This window comes from Mauremys mutica, unplaced genomic scaffold (genome assembly GCF_020497125.1).
Source record: "Mauremys mutica isolate MM-2020 ecotype Southern unplaced genomic scaffold, ASM2049712v1 Super-Scaffold_100101, whole genome shotgun sequence".
NCBI lineage: Eukaryota > Metazoa > Chordata > Testudines > Geoemydidae > Mauremys > Mauremys mutica.
In genome coordinates, this window is record NW_025423268.1 from 1,832,986 (window position 1) to 1,854,298 (window position 21,313).

At 51.4% G+C, this 21,313-nt stretch overlaps 2 non-coding genes across 2 annotated transcripts; one reads left to right on the forward strand and one right to left on the reverse strand.

Moving 5' to 3' along the window:
• Window positions 1-9,337: 9,337 nt before the first annotated feature.
• Window positions 9,338-9,424, forward strand: TRNAN-GUU. Its single transcript has one exon. It is a non-coding gene; the product is annotated as a tRNA-Asn (tRNA).
• Window positions 9,425-21,231: 11,807 nt separating this feature from the next.
• TRNAS-UGA lies at window positions 21,232-21,313 on the reverse strand. The gene has a single exon. It is a non-coding gene; the product is annotated as a tRNA-Ser (tRNA).

Genomic DNA, 21,313 nt, shown 5'->3' on the forward strand with positions numbered 1-21,313 from the left:
TAAAGACCTAGCCCAGTATCCTGTCTGCTGACAGCGGCCAATGCCAGGTGCCCCAGAGGGAATGAACAGAACAGGGAATCATCAAGTGCTCCATCCCCTGTCGCCCATGCCCAGCTTCTGGCAAACAGGGATACCTAGCTAGGGATACCGTTGGCGAAGCACCATAGATGAACCTATCCTCCATGAATTTATCTAGTGCTTTTTTGAACCCTGTTACAGTCTTGGCCTTCGCGACATCCTCTGGCAAAGATTTCCACAGGTTGACTGTGTGGTGCGTGAAGAAAGACTTCCTTTTGTTTGTTATAAAGCTGCTGCCTATTAATTTCATTTGGTGACCCCTAGTTCGTGTGTTATGAGAAGGAGTAAATAACTCTTCCTTATTTACTTCCTCCACGCCGGTCATGGTTTTATAGACCTCCCTCGTATCCCCCTTTAGTCGTCTCTTTTCCAAGATGAAAAGTCCCAATCTTATGAATCTCTTCTTAGATGGAAGCTGGTCCACATCCCCTCATCATCTTTGTTGTCCGTTTCTGACTCTTTCTCATTCCCATATATCTTTTTTGAGGTTGGGGGCGACCGCATCAGCACGCAGTATTCAAGATGTGGGCGTACCATGGATTGATATTGAGGCGATATGATAGTTTCTGTCTTATTACCTGTCCCTTTCTTAATGATTCCCAACGCTCTGCTGCACATTGAGTGGATGTTTTCAGAGAACTATCCACAATGACTCCCACATCTCTTTCTCGAGTGGTAACAGCTAATTTAGACCCCATCGTTTTATAGGGATAGTTGGGATTATGTTTGCCAATGTGCATTACTTTGCACTTATGAGCACTGACGTTCATCTGCCATTCGGTTGTCTCGTCACCCAGTTTTGTGAGATCTCTTTGTGGCTCTTGGCAGTCTGCCTGGGACTTAACTCTCTTGAGCAATTTTGTATCATCTGCAAATGTTGCCACCTCACTGTTTAGCCCTTTCCCCAGATCATTTATGAATAAGTTGAATAGTACTGCTCCCAGTAAAGACACCTGGGGATAAGAGAGGGCAGATCCTCTTCTGACACTGGCAGACCAGGTGCCAGCTTATGCCAAGGCCCCTAGGCCTTATTGAAAAGTGACAAATGCATGGCTGGAGACTAGTCTTGCTCACCTGTTTGTTAGTGTTGTTAAAACAGGCATTAGCTTTATAAAAACGTGTTTAGAGTTTATGACAAGCTTGTGAGTTGCTGCATGCATTATTCTCACCTATAATAGCCATAGCCCATGTTGTAAGGTGATATATAAGCATTGGCACTAAACCCCGCCACCAGTCAGGAGAGAAGCATTACCAAGTGTGAAATGCTAGTTTACCAGAAGAGGCTTCATCTCCTTTCCAAGAAAAGAAGGCACTGACTGAGACCAGAACCACGGTGGTGGGGGCACATGACTTTTGCGGGACATGCACCAGCAGAATGCCAATTTAAACATGTTTAACCTTGGATTTATAATTCATTTAATGGCTCTAGAGAACTAACATTTGCTACCTCACTCCCTAACACCACACACAGAACAACCTTTTACCTCTAAGGACCAAAATACACCATGAAAAAAAATATAACAGCATAAGCTTATGATGAGGAACTGCAACACTAACAACAATTTTAAGAGATTCAAAACTGTCTCTGTTTTTCCACACCAGGGACAGTAGAAAGGACATAAACAACAGCAGTACATCCCAGACCCCACCAAAAATCCATTTCTACCACCCACCATATTGTGTTGTTAGGAACCCATACCCCTTATTGTTGAGTACTTTTCAGGCGAGGGGTGACACTCTCAGGCCTCAAATGCCAGGTACAGTTACTCTGTCCTTGATCCAAGATGAACAGGAAAATACACTGGATTACTCCTGCCCCAATAAGAAAGAGACTGGGGATCCCGCAGCAACTGAAATGGCCATTTGGACAAGCAATCCCATCATGCAATCCGGGGTGGGTGTAACCATGCAAATGACATCAGCCCCAAAAGGCCTTGACAACAGATCACCAACAGATGGCAGGGTAGACTTCATACTGACCCTGTTTCAACTAGATTGTGGTAATTTTGTCAATAGTACAGACGCCATGGTGGACTCTAGTCTCTGCTTGAGGGATCCTGGCACAGGGGCTGGGGGAAGAAAGGATTGTAGATTCTGACCTGAGCTCTGGAGAGGAGGTAATAATGGAAGGGGGCATTATTGACTCCTTTCCTTCTCAGGGTTCCCTGGGCTGGAGTTCTACATTCCACAGGGCCAAATGAGAGGGTGATGCCATGTTGTTAATGAAAACCAGTGCTCCAGGTGAGGTTTGAACTCACAATCTCAGCATAGCTCCTCTCAGCACTGCATGCTAACCAACTGTACCACTGTAGCACCTGTCAATCAGTGTTTTCTGAGACCCCCCCCCCCAGGCTGATAAAGCCAAGGAGTGACCCCAAAACATTCTCAGTGGGTTTGAGAGCAGGTAGCGACAAGTATTGGTACTTGGTGGGGTGGATTCTTCTTAAGGCTTCCAGGCCCCATTTCACCCTTTTGTTCTTCCCTGTGTAATAACAGAGCTGGTTAAGACTCAATGGAGAGTCTTGCTGCAGACCAACAGAGCTGAAATCACTGATAACCAGCTCTAAGTATTAGTCCTGCTTTGGGACAGTGTCTCTCATGCAAGAAACTGCCGAGTCTGCGCTAGCAGGGAGGCTCCCTCACTAACAGCTGAAATCAGGGAGAGCTGTGTGAAGCGCAGGGCCCCAGGGGTGCCTGAACAGGGGGGAACAACACCCCAGGACTTTTAAAAATGGGAGGGCTCTTGTCACAGAGTGTAGGGGAGTCAGGCCCTGGACTCTCAGCCAGCCAGTAAAGCAGAAGGTTTATTTAGAGAACAGGAACACAGTCCAACATAGGTCTTGCAGGCACAGATAACAGGATCCCCCCCTGTCAGGTCCATCTTGGGACCCCATAACCCCCATCGGGGATCAGAGCCCTCTCTCTCTGCTTCCCCTCTGTTCCCCAGCCAACTCCCGTCTCCCAGCCTCCTCCGGCCCAGCTTCTTTCCCAGGCTAGGAGGTCACCTGACCCCTTTGTCTCCAACACCTTTAGATGCACCTTTGCAGGGAGGGGCCGGGCCATCAGTTGCTAGGAGACAGAGCTTCAGGCATTTGGCTGCATGGCCTTTTGCTGCTAGATACTTAGGATCTGTACCCAGCCCCCAGTACGAACAGACCCACTTCGTCACAGCTCTGCCTTACCACTTTGTAATGACAGTAAGGGCTAATGATGGGGGGAGGGGACGGAGACCAGTGAGCTGGAGGAGGGGTCTTGGGGGATGAGGCAGCGCAGGAGTGGGGCCTTGGGGAGAAGGGGTGGGGTAGGGGCGTGGCCTCGAGTGGAAGGGGTGGGGCTACTGTTTGGGCTCTGGTGGCCGCTACTTTTAGGCAGGGCCACCCTGGGGGGGCAAGTGGGGCAATTTGCCCAAGGCCCCGGGCCCTGCAGGGGCCCCGCAAACCCTGGCCAAGAATCCCTTCCCTGGCAGCGCTCCGGGTCTTCGGATGCACTTCTGTGGTGGGTCCTTCAGTGCTGCCAAAGACGCAGAGCGAGTGAAGGACCCGCCGACACTGAAGACTCGGACGCCGCCCAGTGAGTACAAGCGCCGCAGTGCGTGGCGCCTTTTTTTATGTCCGCTCCCCCGCTTTGCCCCAGACCCTCGAATCCTCTGGGCGGCCCTGCTTTTAGGGAGCCTGTTCCGCTCCTGGTGGGACCACAAGACGTCCCGGAGCAGAGAGGGTAGCCAGCAGAGCGGTGACAGGGGGGAACGGCAAGTGGCCAGCAATGTGGCCAGACAGCGGAGGGAGAAAGGGGCTTTCCCCCCGGGAGGTGAGAGGTGAACTCTGGGTTTTCACTGACCCAGGGCAGCAGCTGTGGGTGAGGTGCAGTCAAGGGAGGGGCACATCCACAGAGCTTCTGGAGTCTTGATTTAAGAGCCCGAGGCCAAAGGCCACTGCCCAGTGCACTGTGGGTGGGTGTTTTGCTCATAGTGTTGTGTTATGAATCCTGATTGTGGTGTTTTCCCAAGTTAATACAAGGTGATTTTCCTCCTTTTTATTGAAGTTTCTTTTCTGCACTCAGTGGTTGTGAGTGGGGAAAGTATCATCTCTTAGAGGCACCCAGTGGCCAGGGTTAGTTTTCCCAGGTTACTGGGTGGGGGCTTAGGCACATTGTGTGTTGTATTGTTGAAGAGGAGCCCCAAGCACCCAAACAGGGAATTGTAACTTCGACCTTCAGAGTAAGAGCCAGAGGTGCTGCCAGCTGAGTTAGCCAGGCCGCCTAAAGGTATTAACCCCTTTCACCGCAAGAGCAAAGACCGGGTACTTCTGTGCTTCTCAGCAGCTGGGAAAAAGCCTCTTGGTGGAAATAACTCCTGCCCCACTGCCAAAAGGAGCCCCTTGAGTGGGAACGGTCAGAGACCCCACTCGGGGGCTGGCCCTGCTTTCCAACCACCTTGTGATGCTGGCCGCAGACCGAATGCTGGTCTGTGAGTGGCCTTCAGTGGGGGGTTGGCATGGCAGGGAGCAGGTTGGCCGGGTGTCTTTGTGGCTGTCTGCTGGCCACGCATAGGCATGGTCCTGCCTTCCTCTTGCCCTGCCCTTGGTTGCTCTGTGGCTTTTAAGCCTTCCCTTGGAGCTGTCAGCACCAGCTGCCTCTGCTGCAGGTGCCCAGAGGAGGAGAGGTGTGCTGGGCTCCAGCCTGGGACTCTTCCTCCCTCCTGCCTAGCCCTGACTATGAAGCCTGGCCCTGGCCCTCCTTCCTTTAAATGCCATGTGGGCAAGAGGAAAAGTGTGGCAGTTGCAGGGACCAAAGTTGAGGACTTCAGGTGAAGCAGCAAGAAACAACCATATGATCAATCCACAGGAATCTCTCTCCAGACTGTTAAGTTCTAGGACCCCAACCTATAGCCGCCAGCCCATTGAACCAGCCAGACCAAATACCTATCTCCAGTGGCCATCAGTCACCCAGCAGGAGTGAAAAAATTCACTCTAGTTCACCCTGAGAGAGGGTAGCCAAGCACATTGAGCTCCAGGGCTTTGCAGCAAACTAACATATCTCCAGGAGGTCCCACTGAGATTTGAACTCAGATTCCAGGATTCAGAGTCCTGAGGGTTGCCCATTACACCATAGGCCCTGCTGCTGTTTCATTTTCTAGACCCCTGTGACTCTCAGCTGGCTGGTTTGCACTCTGCACTTATTGCTTCCCACCAGCGGCTTCCTCTCGCAGGACTCTCTCTCCTCCTCCAGCGACTGTGGTCCTGCTCTACCAGATCCGTGGGTCCTGCCCTGAGACCCCACATCCCCCTGCTTTGTCTCCATTCCCTGCAGGCCACAAAAATGTCAGGGGAGGCCACCCCTCCCTTCACTCGGTGCTCCTGCTCATATCAGCCAGCTACAGCCTCATCTCCTGGAACTCGGGCAGCTGTCGCTTGATCCGGTCGTACAGTCACACGCTGACTGGCTCCCCTGCCTGGATGCTCTTGTGGAAATCCCACAGGCGACGCTGCAGGACTTGGCACCATTGGTTTCTTAAATGTTGTGGTGTTTGCCCGACTGCCGGAACAAAGCCGCCAACTCCTCCCTCACCGACTCCCACCAATCCCCCTGGTTGCCATAGGACCCTCTGATGCTTTTCCATTCTGCCAACACCGCCAGGCCTCGCCCCCCTGCTCCTTTATCTTGCAAGCTCTGGATGTTCAGCTTCCAATATCCTCTGCCCTGGGTCAGGGAATTGAAATCCTGCTCAACACCAAACAGTCTAGAGGAAGGGAGGAACACGTCCTCTAATCCAACCTCACTACAGACCTGCGCCAGGTAGTGCTCATCATAGAAGAGTTTCCTCTGACGGTCGGGAAAACAGGACCAGCAGTCCTCAGGCCGGTGCAACAATTGAAATCCCCCCCGACACCAAACACCGTGCGGTCTAGAAGAAGGGAGCCAGTTCCTTCATAGAACTTTCCTTTCACGTCTTAACTGGGGACCATACACACTAATATAGCCATAACCAGTGATACAGAGCACAAAGCCACCAGTAATGCCCTCCCTGGTTGGAGCTCCACCACCTTCTGTACTCGCACCATGAATGTGAAGAACAAGACTCCAACCCCATCGTTCTTCACTGGCCTGGAGGACCAGAGAGAGGGGCCCTTCCTCCAATCACCCTCTGCCCATCAAGCTACCCTAGAGTTGTTAATGTGCATTTCCTGAACACCCACCATGTCCAAGCCCAGCTGCTCCAAGGCAATGAACATCAAGTGCCTCCTCCTGGGCCCCCAAATCCCTTCCACCTTCCAAATGGCCATTTTCACATATGCCCCTTCCAGGGCACTGCCCTTGCTCAGCTGCACAGAGGACTTTTCATCCCCAATCCCTGCCCAGCACTCCCTGTGGCACCATTCCTGAGGGCCACCCTGCCTCACTCTCTTCCTGCCATATTGGGTCCACCAATAACTCATGTAGGAGAGACAGCTCCCATCCCTCATTGGAAAAGGTGAGGCCAGCAGCACACAGTTGTTTTTTTTTTCCTATTGCAGAGCCCAAGCTCAGAGACTCACCTTGGAGTGCAGGCACCCCTGTGCTCCCAGAAGACAAACCACCACTGTACAAAAAGGGATGAAAGAGCCTGTGATTGAACAAACAACCTTTAGATCTTCAGCCCAATATGCTCCCAACTGAGCTACTTTGGCAGCTATGTAGCAGTATTTTGGCCTCTTTCTTCTCTTTCCCGGAGTTTTTTGAAGCAATTGCACACAAAAAGGACGTCATTGTGAGTGGCCCATGAAGACAAGACTCGCTTTTGCCTGCCTTGCTCAGCTTGACTTGCTGCCTCACCCGGTTCCTGCCCTAGTGCCCGGGTTGACCTGGCGGTGGAAGGGGACTGGGGACCAGTGGCGGGGGGAGGAAGTTGAGCTGGACCCTGAGCTAGACTAGACCCTGGCAGTGAGAGTCTGGCCACCACTTGCCGCCCCACCCTGTTGTCCTGGCTTCCCCCACTGGGTGTCATTTCGGGAGGGAAGTGGGGCTTCTGCCTCCCTTCCCCGATTTTCACACCGCAGAGGAGTGTGAACAGGAAAACGAATGGCTGCTCCACACCCCCACCGGAGGAACCCGATGCCCTTAGCTGTGGGGAGTAAGAAGTGGCTGTTGGCTGACAGGGCCTGTCCCCGAGCAGCTGGAACAGCAGCTGCCGCCTCCCCCTCGGCTCCAGGCTGTGGGAAATGCTCATTGCCTGGCTGCATGGGCGGCTGCTGCTCCGTGCTCTGGAGAGCATCTGTATTGCTCTGTCAACCCCCTGTCTTCACTGAGCCAGTCTGGTAAGGTCCCAAGTGCCCCCTCCGGCCTGGCAGCTGAGAGTCTGTGCAGACATCAGCCCCCGTGCCAGCCCCCACAGGCAGCAGCAGCGCCAGCCCCCCAGCACCACAGGGGCACTCAATGCACTTCCTGTGGGGAAATGGCTCCCATGGAGTCACTGACTTGGCTCCTTTCACACTGTAGAGAGAGGAGCAGAACCAGGGCTATGGCTGATCTATAGGGCACCAGGTGAGTAGCAGACGGTTCAGGTGCTGAGAGTTTGCCTGACCCCTCAGGGACACAGTGTGAGGTGGTGTCCCAGGGATCTCTATGAAAGGAGCAGAACAGGATTTACTTGGGGTGGGAAGAGAATTGAGAGTGTCTCAGGGGGTTGTACAGAGGTGTTGCCCCGGTGAGAGACTGGCTAAAACACAGGCCTCGTTGTGAGCAAGATTCCAACCTGCACAGGGGAACCCTATTGGATTTAGACTCCAACGCCTTAATCACTCAGCCATCAGCACAGTAATGCCCTAATGCCAGAGAATCACAATGCCCAGGTGTGAAGTCATCTGAACTACAGAATTCCCACAGCAAACCTGGCTCCCAAAGCACAGGGGGGATTTGGGGTTTGTTCTCTTTGCTTAGCCATGTGCAGTCGCACAGCAGGATGTGGCTGGTGGGACAGGGATACTGAATGCTCAAGAGTCAGACCCAGGAAGGCTGAAGTTGCATAAGCTTCTTGCCCTGCAGACAGCCTGCTCAGAGAAAGGAAACTCCCGCAGAATCCGGACTGGCTGTGTATAGCGCACTTCCACAGCATTGCCCAGTGCCCCAGCGACAAGCCAGAGCTGTGGTCTGGGAGTGAGAGGCACAGGCAGAGCACTGACTGGTAGCTCAGGGCTCGGATAGCAGGGGCTGCGGGCAGGGAGTCAGGGGCACCGGCAGAGCATTTAATTGAACCGATTTAAATCTCAGGTTTGATCATTCCTGGGACTGGACCCAGCTATGTCTATTGGGCATCACTGAAGTGTTCTTGAAATCAGGTTCCAGCTTTGTCCGGCCCCCTCCTGTTCTGAGCTGGGCTGCAGCCCCTGACGCAGCCGCCCGCCCGCCTGCCGCGGAGAGCGGGCCCAGCAGAGGCCCCAGCGGGGACCAGGCGGCACTTCGGCAAGGGCCCCTGGTGGGGCTGGTGGCCGGGCTCTCAGCACCGAAGAGCCCGGGCTGGCCAGGGGAGTGCACCAGGCAGGGGGAGGGGCCAGACTGGAGGACTGGAGCCGCATGAGCAAGTGTGCGAGCAGAGCATCGTGGGAGAGGAAGCAGGAGTAATCCAGTGTATTTTCCTGTTTGCATGAAGGACAGAGTAACTGTACCTGGCATTTGAGGCCTGAGAGCTTAACCCTCGCCTGAAAAGTACTCACCATTAAGGGGTCTGGGTTCCAAACGGCAAAATGTTGTGGGAGATAGAAAGGGACATATGTTATGTTCTTGCATTTGCTATTCCAGGTGTGTAAAAACAAAGGCATTTTTAAATTTTTTAGAATTGTTGTTAGTGCTGCAGTGTTGAAATCACTTGCCCTAAGCTTATGCCGTTAGATCTCTTTCACGGTGTATTTTGGTCCTGAGAGGTAAAAAGTGTGTTGTTAGGGAGTGAGGTAGCAAAGGTTAGTTGCAGAGGTGCTGCGTGTGCCACAGAAGTCGTGTGCCCCCCGCCCCTGCTCCGGTCCAAGAGTCCAGTATTTGCATAAACCCACCCACTGTCCTGTGACTAACAATCTCGCTCTGCTAACTCTTCCAGCAAAACAGGCCAAAAAAAGTATATGTGAGCACTGTACCACAGCCCCGGTGCTCTTTTCAGTTCCTTCCCACAGAACTTTCGCTCCATAGCAGTCCAGTTCCTTGCTGTTGCTTGGCTAACCACTGCCTGCGTGTGCTATACCGTACCCTGAGCTGATTCCTGGCTTTTGTGCTCAATACAGCCTTGTCCCTCCATGTCTCTGTGGCGCAATGGGTCGGCACAATGGGTCAGCGCGTTCGGCTGTTAACTGAAAGGATGGTGGTTCGAGCCCACCCAGGGACGACGCTAAGCCCGTGCTACTTCCTTGCTTCCCCCAGGCCTGTGGGGGAGCCTCAAAGGTCCCATTTTGCTGCCTCTTGGCCTCAGTGCTTTCAGGTGGTGGTCCAAAGAGCGGGCTGGATGCCATTCAGAAACCCATCTGCCAGCAGCCGTGCCGGAGGCTCAGGCTTAATCCTCAAGGCCGAGCACAAAAACTTTCAGCTGGGAACATTTCGCTCCCTTCCCGCCTCCGCCCAAGCGGCAAGGGAGAAGCGGAGGAGACAGGCCGGCTCAAAGACGCCTCCCTCCCACTTCCCTGTACGCTGTGCAAAGCTCTTGGCCTGCCTCATGCCTCGTCAGGAAAGGGCGGCCATGCGGCCCAAGCCTGAGTCACGTCCGCGGCCTGGCCCGCCCCGCCCCGGCTGACAGCGCGCAGAGCCACGCGAGTGAATGGCAGGTCGAGTCGGGAGCCTGGGCTCTTTCCCCTGACAGCCACACACACAGCGCTGCCTAGCGCCCCGAGAGCCTCCCTCGTGTTCTCCCGCAGCAGCCGCCTGCCGGTGTCGGTGGGAAAAGGGGTCCAGGAAGCACTGCAGCCTCATTCCAGGACAGGAGGCCTTCGCCACGCCCAGGCCTGCCTCTTGCCTTCAGCCCAGGCAGCCAGAGGTGCCGGGGAGCTCCCTGGCAGGCCGCTGCTTTGCCTCAGCCACCTCTTGCCTCATGGCCTAGGCTCTCTGCTGGTCACCGGCTCGCTTGAAGGCCCAGAGGGAAAAGAAACAATTGCATGCATAACAGAGGATGGTTTCGATCCATCGACCTCTGGGTTATGGGCCCAGCACGCTCCCGCTGTGCCACTCTGCTGGTTCTTTGCACCCTCCCCCTGCCACCTAGCCACCACTATCCGGATTAGAGCCTTACACGCTCTCGCGCTGGCAGGCAGATGCGCAGGCTGCTAGGCAGCTGCCCTGGTCACAGGATTTTACAGCTTCTACAGGGTAAAAAGGATCTATTTGGGGTTTGGACCCCATTGGGAGCTGGGTAGCTGAGTGCCGGAGACGGGAGCACTTCTTAAACTGTTTTCAGTTAAGCTTTCAAGCTTGTGAGGGACGAGGTTCAGCCTTAGATCCGTGTCTGCAGCAGGCAAGCACCTCTGGCTCAATCGCCCCCCCGCCGTATTAACAGACTAAAACGCGGAGCGAACGCACACGCCTTGCAAAGGAACAGGAGCCGGGATCTCGAACAAAAGTCAACATTTTATTAAGATGATGTTCAAAGAAAAAAAAAGTGTACGGTACAGAGTTTCGGCGTAGAAGTTTCTGGTGCTCAGGGAACAACGTACAGCTTACCCAAGGGGCGTGAAGTTTGGTTTAAGATCGGGTGGCGTAAGGAATACATAATCTGCAATAGCCCTGACTGGGGGTAAAAGGTTAACGTACAGATACTGAGTTAGGAGGGTATGTTGTCCATATGAGGGCTACGTTCGGGTGTGGAGTATAACGAGCGGATACGACGATGAGGATGGATTGACCCGCGTTAGGTGAGTTTTAACGTTCGGTGTTTTGGAATCTTTGCCACCATCTAGTTGAAGCAGGGTCAGTAATGAAGTCTGCCCTGCCATCTGTTGGTGATCTGTCGTCAAGGCCTTTTGGGGCTGATGTCATTTGCATGGTTACACCCACCCCAGATTGCATGATGGGAGTGCTTGTCCAAAAGGTCATTTCAGCTGCTGTGGGATCCCCAGTCTCTTTGTTATTGGGGCAGGAGTAATCCAGTGTATTTTCCCTGTTGATTTTGGATCAAGGACAGAGTAACTGTACCTGGCATTTGAGGCCTGAGAGCGTCACCCTCGCCTGAAAAGTACTCACCATTAAGGGGTATGGGTTCCTAACGGCAGCACATGGTAGGAGGTAGAAATGGGTGTTTGTTGGTCTTTTGCAGTTGCTGCTGATGTCCTTTCTGCTGTCCCTGGTGTGGAAAGACAGAGGTGGTTTTGAATTTCTTCAAATTGTTGTTAGTGCTGCAGTTGCTCATCCTAAGCTTATGCCGTTAGATCTCTTTCACGGTGTATTTTGGTCCTGAGTGGTAAAAGGTGTGTTGTTAGGGAGTGAGGTAGCAAAGGTTAGTTGCAGAGGTGCTGCGTGTGCCACAGAAGTCGTGTGCCCCCCGCCCCTGCTCCGTTCCAAGAGTCCAGTATTTGCATAAACCCACCCACTGACCTGTGACTAACAATCTCGCTCTGCTAACTCTTCCAGCAAAACTGTTCTGCCAGGTTCTCATTCCGCACTATATTCCTACCAACTTCAGCTTTTAAGTACCATCAGAGACCACCTGCTTCAGTATAACTAAAATTTTTACCTATCTGTCAAAGATTTTAAGTGTGTGTTATAACACATTATTTGTAATGGGATAATAATTAATTCAATTTTTAAACTCAAGAGAAAAAAACCATAAAATGTGCATTTAGAGAGTTCAAAAGAATCCCATGGCTCTAAACACAAATATTTATTTTCAATCTCTCTTAAATTGCTATTCTTTGGAGCCCATGTCCCTTGTCTAACGATTTTTATGTAGGTTCGGGTGAGTCCCGAAATCATGAACTGCTAAGTACCGTTCTACTGTCCTTGATTCATATATCCAGGATTACTACACTTTATTTTTCCTGCCCTAATAAGTGTTTGGGGATCCCACAGCAGCCAAAATCACCATTTGGACAAGCACCCCCATCATGCAATGCGGGGTGGGTGTGATCATGCACATCAGCAACCAAAGGCCTTTACAACACATCACCAACAGATGGCAGGGTAGAGTTCATTCTGACCCTGATTACATCCTCCCACCAGCCAAGAATTGGTGGTCCTGATAAATCACACTCCCTATTATACCAGCTCATTGGTATTGAATGCTGAAGTTATGGCTAGCAAAAGTAGCCACCCATCTCTGCCCTGTAGCATCCAGCTTAGCCCTTGTTAACACATAAGTCAGTGGATTGTTCTCTGTCCATACCTGAAACTGAGCACCGGACAAGTAGTCTCAAAATTTCTCAGTGATGGCCCATTTCAAGGCCAAGAACTGCAGCTGGTGGATGGGATAGCGAGTTTCGCTATCAGACAGTCCTCAGCTGGCAAAGGCCACAGATTTACATTTACCTTCCACTTCCTGGTAGGAGAGTGCTCCCAGACCCTCCAAACTGGCATCAGCATGCAGGATACTGTTTGTTTGGTCAGCAAGGACTAGGACTGGCACATGAATCAGGCAAATAATGATTTCCCGTAAAGCCCTGTCACATCTCTCATCCCACCATGTCCCCAATGGAGAGGAGAGGAGCCCCTCCCGTGTCCCAGGCCAGGCATACCAGATCTGTGGGGGCAGATGTCCATGGCCCAGCCCAGGAGAGCTGGAGTTGCTGGGGAGAGAAGTTCCTTTCTCAGTCCAAGCCCACCAGCGTTGATGTTGCAGTGTGGGAGAGGTATTTCTCATCTGGTTTTTAGATGTTCTGATGAGAAGAAGCAGGAGGAAGATTTTTCTTCTTGTATTTCAAACTCTTCTCCCCCGCCCACTTTCTACTCTAGCCTGATATCTTTTTCCTGTCTCCAGAACCATCCTTAGCCATAGGCAGCTGCTTAGGGCACCACTTGGTCTGGGGGCACCGCTCTGCCGGGAGCCTGGACAGATAGGAAGCAGTGGAGCATGTAAGAGCAGGGCTGCTGGATCCTAGAGAGAGCCGAATGCAGCACAGTCTGAGGGAGGGGATGGGCTGCTGGGGTCTCTGGGAAGAGGAGTGGGGAGGTGTTGGGGAAGGAGCTCACCTGTGAGTGTGACTCTTTCCCCCCTGCTGAGGTGAGGTGAGGCAGGCTCTGCGGCTCTGGAACCAGTATCCTTTGTTGTCCCCCATAACATCCATTCTTCTCCCCCCTTCCCCATGGAGCACCCCCTCCTTTCTCCCTCCTCCCCAGGAGCATCCCTCTCTCTCCCCTCCCTCCCCTCCGTCAGGGCTGGGTTGGGTGAGGTGCTGGGGGGTAGGTGGGGGAGCAGGCTGGCTGCCTGCTGAGGAATGAAAGGGAAAGTAACTCACTTCCTGGCAGTGAGCCAGGATTGGAATGTCACACGGGGCTGGGCTGGGGTTAGCCAGATTTGTGAAAAATCAGGACAGGGGTTGGGGTAGGGTGAGCAGATATCCCTATTTTATAGGGCCAGGCCCAATTTTGGGTCTTTTTCTTATATAGGCTCCTTTTACCCCCCACTCCCACCCCCTGTCCTGATTTCTCACACTTGCTGTCTGGTCACTCTAGGTGGGGGTAATTGGTGCCTATATAAGACAAAGCCCCAAATATCGGGACTGGGCCTATAAAATCAGGACATCTGGATCTGGTCACCCTAGCTGGGGAGCGCCTCTCCCCCGGGCTGGCAGCTGCCAGCGATCCATCTCATCCGGGGGGAGCTGCACAGGGCAGGATGAGCTGCTGTGGCTCCATGGGTGACCTGTCCCTGAGATCAGATGCTGTGCTAACTTCACCATGGTCCGTAAGGCTGGTGGTGGTGCCCATTGGCGTGTGATTGGACCTGAGGGTTTGCTGCTGCTGTTGCCACTCTGCATCCCAAGAGGTGGATTTTGGGATCTACTGCAGCTGTTGGACCAGCAGGCTGGGGGTGAGCCAAGCATGAAAGCAGTACTGTGTTGCCATTTAGGTTGTCATTTAACAACTTTGTTTGCCAAAAATTCTTGCTAACAATCCTGAATCCAATTTCAATATTTTTTTTTAAAAAATCAATATATTAGCCAAAAACAGAAAATTAAGTTGTTGACAATTATTAGTGACAGGTTTGGTTTGAGGCAGGGAGTGGGCCAGTTTTCATCAGAGAAACAAAAAATGTTGACTGACTTTCCTATAGCCTGTTACTCCTGATAAGAGCCCTCCAGCAACTGTAATATGCTCATCTCCTTACTAGTGTATAGAGCAGGGCCAAAGGTGGCAGGTGAGCTGGCCGGCTGAACCACTAAACCTGCTGTCAGCCTGGTTTCCATTCATTCAGCCGGCAGCGGGTTGAGTGGGCTGGTGGCGGGCTGAGCAGGGCAGGTGGAGGGGTTCTGGCTGCTGGCCCCTTGCCAGTCAGGAGCCCAGCCGCCGGCCCCTGTCTGCCTCCTGCCAGCCTGGGTGAGCAGAATCCCTTGCTAGTAGCGGGCTGAGGGGGGTTGGCGGCCGGGATCCTGGCTGGCAGGAGTTGGTGGTCAGAACCCCAGACCAGCAGCAGGCTGAGCAGGGCCTGGGATCCTTGTCTAGGGGTCCAGCCACCAGTCCCGCTCAGCCCGCTGCCGGTCTGGGGTTCCATTTACTCAGCTGGCATTGGCTTGAGCAGGACCTCAGATAATAACAATAGTTTATTTATATAATATAGAGATAGAGAGAGACCTTCTACAAACGTTAAAATGTATTACTGGCACGAGAAACTTTAAATTACAGTGAACTTAGCACACCACTTCTGAAAGGTTGCTGACCCCTGGTATAGACTCACCATATGTTGTACTAAGATTCTCCTGCTTTTTTTTTTCCTGTGAGTCAGTATAGCTTTTGCCAGCCCAGAAGTTGGGCAGCCAATGTTTTACATTTTCACAATGTTTTCTCCAACTGTCATAAAGTAAATACATAGTTAATATGAGTTAAAAAGGCCAGGGACACTTCCTTGTGAAGAATCTGTACAGAAGATCATGCTAGAGCTGTGAAAATGTCAGTTTTTGATGGAACTTTAGAGGCAGTGATTTATCATGTATTTTATCATGTGAATGTGCTGCTATTGCTAATGTCTTTCCAAACAAAATAAGGCACAATAGGACTTCTGTAACATTTCTGTGCTACCTTAATCTAGATGAGATGATTCTGTGCTGACTTCATTTTGGTCACTTTGTGCTTTACCTAGCAGTAAAACTAGGGTTATATTTTCCCACTGTTTGGAGACCCAGCTTATTAAACTGATTTTGCAGCCAAAAAAGCCATAAAGATAGCTTTTAATTAAAAACAAATCTTTGTTTCAATACCTCTTCATATAAATTTCCAATAAAATTTTGACAAAATTTAAAAAATTATACTATTTGCATCATTCTGTCAAATCAGAATTTTTTCTATAGTGCTACTTCTTTAGTGCTAGTGCATCAGCATTACAGTGTGCTTAATTAAGTTAAACTGGTTTTAATAACGTGAATGTGGCAAGTTTTCCAATACTGTATGCTTATATTTGTGTTGCTAAGAGCAGATCAGGCACAGGGGCACCAGTTTCATAATCTCGCCTAGGGCACTATAAATCCTAAAGACGGCCCTGCATGCCTTAATTCTCTTTTTCCTGGCCTTGTTCCAGAGCCCTCACAGCCCAATTCTCTGCCCTAACGTTGAGCCCTCTACTGCACCCTGAACCTCTCATTCCAACCCCACCCCAAAGCCTGCACCCCCTAGCCAGTGCTCTCATCCCCCTGCACTCCAACTCTCTGTCCCATGCAGCCTGATTTAGGGTGTACTAATAATATTAATTTGGAAAATATGATGAAAATTTAATTTATTAGCTTACATTTTATTTAATTTAATTGAGTTATAAAGTTACAGTTGCATTACTGCTATTCAAAAGATACATATGGCATTGTATGCAACAAAGTTTTGGTTAATATACTCACACCCTTCCTTGATAACCTGGTGGTAAGAGACACAGGACCAGCCTTGCAGTTCAGATTTCTCAATTATTGAGTGAAAGATGCAGTGCTTAGAAAAAGCTAATGTTACTTTGGGTTTACTTGAATAAATTAAACTTAAAATCAAAACCTAATAAACAAAGAATAAAAACGTAGGGAAACCGAGCTTAGCCGAGTTACTGTGAAACTTAAAGTTTAAGAACAAGTACAGCCTACTGTTAGTAGATAGAGAGAGAGTGGAGGAAGTAAGATAGACTGATAGAGCGACGTGCTCTAGCGAGGTGGGTTACCTTTTTTTATAGGGCACAAGCGCCGGAAATCCTTCCTCCTATGCCCAAATTTCATTCCTTACCCACAAAACATTAGGGTACGCTTACTTCATAGGCTAGTATGTTTGTGCGTGTTGATTACATGTACCTAAGTTCCCTTGTGGTGTACCTGTTAATTCTGTGGGTACAACACTGAAAAATCCCTTATGCCATTCTCCATTGTCGATTGGTCTAGGTAAAGGTCTTAGACAGGCATGGGTACTTCTCTATTTAAGTAACAAGATAAAGGTCAAGTTTCCTTTCTGAGTAAAAGGTCACAATATAGGTATGCTAACTTTGCCTTAGCTTAACATACAGGATATGGCCTGTAGGTCCTCATAAGTCATGTGCCCCAGCCCCCTAATCATTTTTATTGCCCTCTGCTGGACTCTCTCCAGTTTGTCCACATCCCTTCTCATGTGGGTCCCAACCCCAAAAGTACTCACATTTCACCCCAATGGCTCCAAAATGTACATAGGGTGCTGCCATGGTCAAGTCACTCCCGAGCTCTCCAGTGGAGCCTGCTGGCAGAGAACAAGGTGAAAATTAGCCAGGACGTTGCTCAGTCAAATCCCTCTGCTCCCAGCAGATGGTATCGGAAAGCTCCAAGATGGTTCACTTCCTTTTCTCTCATCAGCTTCAGGCCCCAGGGTTACAAATGCACAAACCAGTTGGGAGTCTCCCCTGGGCTCAGGGTGTGGGGCTGTTCTGAGGGGACGGACTTGCACACTTGGGATATTAGTGCAAAGATACAATTTCAATTTCTCATACAGAAATCTGAGGGCAATTTATATTTAGTAAAAATCTTATTTAGTGAAAGGAAAGCTGCAGTGATAGCCTGGTTACTGGGGTGCAAAACACTTTCCTCCTGGGAGAAACAAGAAGTTAGAATTAGAAATTTACATCGTTTGTTCCAGTTTTGCTTCTGTGTAGGCTTGTTTCAGGTTGTGACTGATTTGGTTTATTAGGTTGTTTTGTTTTTTTAAGTTGGAATGGAGCTTTTAATTGACATTTGCTGGATTCAAATGGCTGACCTACAACACCAGTTTTGACATTGTTCTGCATATTTTATACAGATTTGGCCAGTATTCAAGGATTCGATTCCTTTATAGGAGGTTTTCGTGGTCAGGCTTATTTATTTTATGTTATTTTATCATCCTGCTGTAGCACACCTTTTTGATAAAATGTTGAAATTATTAATTTATGGTATTTGTTAGTTTTTATTTTTAAAAACAAAGTTTTTCTTAGTGTTTGGGTTTTAAATTAAGCATTGTTTTTGGTTTCAATTTTTTATTTTGGCTTTGGTTATTGATGGGATCTTTAAGAACTTTGGATTTAAATAATATTTTACCTCAAGCTTCCAAAGACACAGACAAGACTTTCATCTCGAGGCCAAAAGATCAAAAACATCAAGACACTTGATCACGGCCTTGGATAGGCCAAGAGACTACTCACACTTGATCTGAGCCACGAGGCTTTAGACAGCTTTAGATTATTTAAAGTAAACCCTGTTTACTATTTTATTTTAATAAAGGTTGTATTGCTCTAACCCCTGGCCTTTAACTGAGAAGGAGCAGAGGCATGGGAGGCATGGCCCCCCCATGAAAGGTGGGGCCAGGTTTTTTAATCTAGCCCACCTCAGTCCCCCACCAAACGAGAAGAGTCTGATGCCACCTGCTGGTCACTGGCTGTCACTGCTGCTCCATGGGAAACATGCTCTGTGCATTACCCAGATTGGTGGGAAACACACTCTGTGCCTTACCGTGACTGGTCCGTGGGGGGTCACTGCTCCTAGAAGGCAGACACACACTGTGCATTACGCCACCTGGCCACTGGGTGTCACTGCTGTCTCAAGGGAAACACCTTCTGTGTGTTACCCTGAATGACCACGAGGTGTCACTGCTGCTCCAAGGGAAACATGCTCTATGTGTTACCCTGATTGACCACTGGGTGTCACTGCTGCGCCAACGGAGACATCAGAACGGCCAGACTGGGTCAGACGCAAAGTCCATCTAGCCCAGTATCCTCCTGTCTCCTGCCAGCAGCCAGTGCCAGGTGCCCCAGAGGGAATGAACAGAGCAGGGAATCATCAAGTGATCCATCCCCTGCCGCCCATTCCCAGCTTCTGGCAAACAGAGGCTACAGGCACCATCCCTGCCCACCCTGGCTAATAGCCCTTGATGGACCTGTCCTCTGTTCATTTATCTAGTTCTTTTTTTGAACCCTGTTATAGTCTTGGCCTTCACAACACCCTCTGGCAAGGAGTTCCACAGGTTAACTATGCAACTGCCCTGAGTTTACCCTCCTCACATACCCCGGGTTGTATATGGAAAAGAGGATGAGGCTGAGGAGAGCCATGATGTGTCTGTCACTGGCTGGTGCCTCAGTTTCCTGTAGGCAGCAGTGCTGCAGGCTCCTTTGGTCAGTTCCCATGCAGCTGTGTCGGGGGAAGGGGGAGTAGAGGCTCATGCTCCCCAGCCCCACACCCCTCCCCCAGCAGCTGGGGAATCCAGGCCAAATGTAACCCTGGTAGCTGGGCCGGGATTAGCCTGGGCCGGGGTAGGGCTGGGGAGGAATTGCTGGGGAGACAGATGCACCCGCTGTGAGGGGAGATCCTCCCATTCCCTGCCAACCCCCCTCACTCCTTGCAGCACGGAGCCCCCTAGCACTTCCTTCTCTGTCGTGGGGGTGTCTGCTGCCTGCTTCTCCCTTAGCATCATCTCTCCCCACCCTGGGGCACTGGTGTCGTCTGTTCTGTGCAAACAGGCAGCCCCTGGTGTGCCCCATGGCGCTGCCCTGCAATTGGGGGGGGCAGCTGTTGGATGGAATATGGGGGTGGGCAAGGCTGGGGACCAGGACTCCTGGGTTCTCCCCCCAACTCTGGGAGGAGAGGGGATGAGGGTTAGTGGGTAGAGTGAGGGAGGGGCAGGGCTCCTGCTTTTTCTGCTTTTCTCCACCTCCTGCAGCTGCCTTGGTCCTTTCAGTGCATTTCCTGTTCCAAATTCATTTGCTGACTTGTGCAACCCACCCCAGAGGTGGCTGCATCTCAGTGTTAGGTGAGGCATCCTTGGCGGCATCACCTCCTAACCGCGTCTCTCTCCCCCTGCAGGTGACCCTGCAGCACTCGGCAAACATCCACAAGATCATGGGGCGCTTTGAGCATTGGGCAGGCAGGGGCCAGGCGCCCAGCCCCCCCAAAGAATGGGACCCAGCCCCCCCTACTTTTTACAGGGATTAAAGAGGGGCAAAGGGGGGCAAATCAGAGGAGGGGGGTGGCCAGGGTCTGAGCAGGGGGTGGAAATTGACTGGTCGGGGGGTCAAGCATCTGGAGGCAGAGTTAGGAGAGGGGCTGAAGGGCAAAGTCAGGGAGGGGGGAAGGAGCCGGAGTTCAGCCCAGGGGGAGGCGCTGCCAGAGGGTTAAACCCCGGCACAGGCAGGGGCAGAGGGGTAACAGTTACCCCGGGGGGCTGAGACTCCAGTGTTTGCAAAAACAGGGTCGGGGGAGCAGAGGGGCTTTTCTATTTCCCCTCCCACAGGCAGCACCTCTCAGCATGGGCTTCCCAGGGCTGGGCTCTTAAAGGCACAGGCATCCCACTGCCTAGACACTGCAGCTCCTCTCTGATGTAACCTACTGAGGTGCTGCAGTAGGAGACTCAATTCAGTGAAACCGGCATTCCCTATATGTCCCCCAGCCAGGGGGCTGTGCACCCCTCCCCCGAATTTCCCCAACGCCCCCCCCCAGTGGTCAGGTAGTTACATGCAGTGCTGCCAATGTTGTCACTGGCTGCAAATCTGAATGGAAATTGAAACGTTAACACACACTTTAAAAGCAGCTCCAACGTATGAAAAATACTTGTACCTGAGAAAGTTTAATAGGTTTGAAAAGTCTGGACAAAGCCGGGTTTCCTCACCCAGCTGTTGTGTTTGCTGACAATGTCGGTGCATTGGCTTCGGCAATGTTGGCCAGCCTCAGAATTTCAAATGATGATTTGGAAGCAAGGTGTGAATGAGCTCCGCCCTGACAGCTAGTGACGAGCCAGGGTTGGGGGAGGCTTTGGGACCAGACTGTATTTACATGAACTCACCTACTCTGCCGAGGTGTCCAGCAGACAGAGCTGGGCCGCCTCTGCTCTAGGTGCCCAGAGGAGGAGGGAAGGTGTGTGGGGCTCCAGCCTGGGGCTCTTCCTCCCTCCCTCCTGCCAAGCCCTGACTATCAATCACGCCCCTGACCCTCCTTTCTTCAAGCACCATGTGGGCCCCAGGAAAAGTGTGGCTGGAAGCACCAGGGCCAAACTTGTGGGCATCAGGTGAAGCAGCAAGAATCCCACCCATCAGGGTAGCAAGTTCTAGAGCCCTAACCCATTGTGGCCACCCCAGCCAGAGACCTGGCTCTAGGAGGGGTGAGTCACCCAGCAGGAGGGGAAAGATTTGCTCTTGCACAGCTGGAGACAGGGAAGTTGAGTACTGGGAGCTACAGGGCTTTACCACAAGGTCCCACTGAGATTTGAACTCAGATTGCAGGATTCAGAGTCCTGCCCATTACATCATGGGACCAGCTCTGCAGAGGGGATACACCTTTCTGGGGGACAGGCCAGGAGTCGCACTGACCGGATTTACGAGAAGGAGAGCACGTCGACATGGCTAATCTATGGGGCACTAGGTGGGTGGCAGAGGCTTCAGGTGCTGAGAGTTTGCCTGACCCCTCAGGGACACAGTGTGAGGTGGTGTCCCAGGGATCTCTATGAAAGGAGCAGAACAGGATTTACTTGGGGTGGGGAGAGAATTGAGAGTGGCTCAGGGGGTTGTACAGAGGTATTGCCCAGGTGAGAGACTGGCTAATAAACAGGCCTTACTGTGAGCAGGATTCAAACCTGCGCAGGAGAACCCTATTGGATTTCAACTCCAACGCCTTAACCACTCGGCCATCACAGC